Genomic DNA, 3,978 nt, shown 5'->3' on the forward strand with positions numbered 1-3,978 from the left:
TTCCAAACTTCTGCATGTTTCTGCTCGCTGGGCGGGTGGGGCGGGGGTGTTCAGGCCCGTGCCACCTGTAAGGTGATGAGACAGCCCTTGGCCTGGGAGAGGCCGGGGGTTTCTGTGTTAGCCTGGCATGCAGACCAAATAAATAAATAAATAAACAGAGGGAGCTCGGTTGAAATGCAGAGATCCGGGAAATCGAAAGGCAGGGGTCCGAGTGGTTCTCGGCGGGGACTGCACATCTGAAGCAGCCCTCCTAATTAATGACTTTCCCCAGTGGGAATGCTTATTAGCTCTATGTGGCTCTTGACAGGGGCTGTTGTGAAAATACCAGGCCCCAGCCCGTGAGGGACCGTTTCCTTGAGTTTACTGGGGAATTTTGAGTAGTAATGTTATCTTTGAAAACAGGGAATCTCAGAAATCTCTTGATAACTTTCGCAGACTTGCTTGCGTTAAATTACTAGCAGCGTCATTTGGGGTACCCTTCGTGGTCCGTGTGACCATGGTTACTCTTTGATTAAAATCTTCCTAAAGGGCTCCGAGGTCTATCTTAACCGTCTGTCTGGTTAGGTTTGACGTTTGTTGAGTATTTCGGGTTTATGAGAGGGTGATTCATGAAGCAGAGGCGGGATTTTATTCAATTTTATATCCCTGTCCCCCTCCCCATGGGATATACGTAAGGAACAGTGACAGATATATACAGGATGATGTCAGAGCTCAGAGGACACTTTCTGTGCAGGCCCTCAGATAATTCAAATTAAATTAGTTATTGGATGCCACTGTGTTGTACAATATACAGATGAAGTACAGGATGGGTTTCCTGATCTTCCAGCTCTACAGTCTCGTTGGTGGTGGTGGTGGTGCTGAAATGAAACAGCAAAATGACAGTTTAAGATTATATTGCATATCCAAAACAGGTGACTTACAAAGCTTATAAAAATGCAAGTTTTTTGGGGGGTGGGGGGTAGGGGATGAGTAGGGAGGCTAATAGTTTGAAAAAGCTGTAGAAATTAATTTTTGTTCAAAAATGTTTATTGAGCATCTGCCTAGTGCCAGGCATAGTGCCCTAGTCCTGGGTATATAGAAGAGAGTGAGTCAGATGGTCTCCTTCCTGATGGAGCTCACCCTCCTGATAGGATTGGGGAGGGAAGACAATATGCAGATAAATAAGAAAAATTGCTAATTGAGAAAAGTGTTATGAAGGTAACAAGCTGGGTTAGAAGTTAATGGGGGAGGGGGCAGTCTGCTTTGGTAAGATGGTCACAGAAGACCTGTCTGGGAAGAGGACTCTGTTACGATAAAGAAGAGGGTTCTAGGCAGAGGGAACAGTGTGTGTGAAGATTCCAAAGTAGGAAAGAGCTTGGAGTGTTCTAGGAACTCAGAGAAAGTCATCCTGTTTAGGAATTATTCTGATGCGCTCCATTCTCCTCTCCCACCCCTGAGTATTTTTTTTTTTTATGCCTTATGTATTTATTTAAGTTTTTATTGCACATATTTGACAGGTCCCTTCAGTTTTTTTGTTTGTTTGTTTTTGCGGTACGCGGGCCTCTCACTGTTGTGGCCTCTCCCGTTGCGGAGCACAGGCTCCGGACGCGCAGGCTCAGCGGCCATGGCTCATGGGCCCAGCCACTCCGCGGCACGTGGGATCTTCCCGGACCGGGGCACGAACCCGTGTCCCCTGCATCGGCAGGCGGACTCCCAACCACTGCGCCACCAGGGAAGCCCCCACCCCTGAGTTTTGATACCCAGTAAACTGAACTTTCTAATAAGCAGAACCCAGTTTAAAAGGGAGAGGGAGGACATAAGACTTCTCTTTGAATTTTTGATGAATTTTCTTTTATCAGTACTGTGTCTAGCCTTGATTGACTCAGGAACCTGTTGTATCTTCTTGAACCTCTCTCAATTACTCAGAATGAAGAGAAGCACTTGAAACTCTCAGGACGTTTTCTCGCACAATCCAGGTTACAAAGCTTGAGCTTAAGCAGCTGTGTAGCATCTTTTTTGTTTGTCTTGTGATGTTAGAGCGCAACCTCCCTTACTTCACCTATCAGATCTTTGGCTTTAGATCATACTTCAGGTCCTTAGAAGATGTTTGGTAAATGCCACTCCCCCCCACCCCCGCAAGCATGCTCACCTGCCACCCGCAAAGCACTGTCTCTGGGAGTTTTTAATGGCCAAGCTCTTTCCAATAGCAGGGTTTAGCTGTGGGACGCGTGGAATACATGTCATATTAACAGACATTGGTGGTCGTTCTGTGTGAGAAGCACCGTGCTGGGCACTGGGTCACCCTGCACATTTTTTCATGGCTTGAGGTTTGTGGCCCAGGAGTGGTCTCAGTTGAGAATTATTGTTTTTTTTTGGTTTTTTAATATCATAATGTTTGAGTTAAGCCCGAGCTCTGGTGTCCTGGATTTGAATCCCCTCATCGGGACTGAAGAATTTTGTGACCTTGGGCAAGATACTTAACCTCTCCAAGCCTGAGTTTCTCAGTTGGGAAGCAGGAATAATGCTTACCTTACAGGAACTTTGAGAATGCATATAAAGTGTAGGCCTGACACACAGTAAGGATGTGATTGATGCATGTTAGCCATCATCATTGTTAATAGCAACAATACTCTTACTTGTAATGGTCTAATTAATTGTCTCTTTCATTATTAGCAGATGAGTCCCTAATGCCTCATGATCCATCACACAGTTTCTTTAGCTTCATTATTACTGGGTCCTACCCTTTTCTCTACCCTGTTTATTTCCATTTTTCATTATTGAGCATTTCTGGTCAGAGGATTCTTGATGAGTCTTTATTCTCCCTGGGTTCAGGTAACTGCTCTGCCGTGTACAAGCTCTGTGGCCTTGGGGAAATTACCTACATTTTCTGAACTCATCTGAGTTTCTTATCTGTTAAAATAGGGATAATACCTTACGGGGGCTGTTGTGAGAATCACATTAGATTAATGCACATAAAAGGGCTTTGAAAATTATAAAATATCTATACGTGTATAAGGATTGCTATTAGACATGGCTATTTAAATGCTTTAGTTACTAAACCCTTAAAATGTAGTAGATTTTTAAAAACCCCATGAACACAAGAAGTTAAATTTATTATAGGAGACTTAAAGCAGGGAAAAATAAAACTTTTCCTTAAACTTTACTTGGATAGCTGAGAAATGTCAGTTTAAAAAAAATGTGTAGAATAGTTAGAATCTATAATTGAGTCTGAAAAACATGGAGACATTTGTAAAGTACTTGTTACAGGAGCTGGTTATAAAGTATATGTGGTAAGTGCCTCTGATTCTCTTAATGAGCTCATGTAGGTAGTTTTTCTTTTTTTCTTTTTGAGTCTCAAATATAGATGTATAACAGAAAAGTTATGGACTAGTCCAGTCCTTACCCATTTACCCTCAGCTGAACATTTTATAAATATCAATGTAAGTAAAAAGATGATAGCTAGATTTTACTTTTAAAAAATGTGCAAAACGTACAGAGTAGCGACTATAGTTAATAATGCTGTATTGCATATTTGAAAGCTGCTAAGAGAGTAGAGCTTAAAAGTCCTCATCACAAGAAAAAAAATTATTTAACTATGTGCGGTGACAGATGTTAACTAGACTTACTGTGTGGCGATCATTTCACAATATGTACAAATAGTGAATCAAGTTGTACACCTGAAACTAATATAATGTATGTCAGTTATACCTCAGTAAAAATATTTACAAAATAGAAGAAAATACACAGAACTTTCAAGTGTAATGAAACATACCTGTTAAGAAAAAGTGAAGATTTAAAATCAGTACACTTTTTTCTCCCAATAATATTTGAATATAAAAACTTAGTATGAAATGCCCTATTTGTGATTATATTTGACTGTCTTTCTATTTCTACCATTTAGTTTGTGGTTTTCAAGAACCATAGGAGGGTGCCTTTATCCCAGTTTAAAGAACTGAATTGTGCTGACAGTGGATAAGGTACCAAACCCTAGAATTGCTT

Source organism: Neophocaena asiaeorientalis, unplaced genomic scaffold, assembly GCF_003031525.2.
Source record: "Neophocaena asiaeorientalis asiaeorientalis breed wild unplaced genomic scaffold, Neophocaena_asiaeorientalis_V1.1 scaffold540, whole genome shotgun sequence".
In the NCBI taxonomy this organism is placed as follows: Eukaryota; Metazoa; Chordata; class Mammalia; order Artiodactyla; family Phocoenidae; genus Neophocaena; species Neophocaena asiaeorientalis.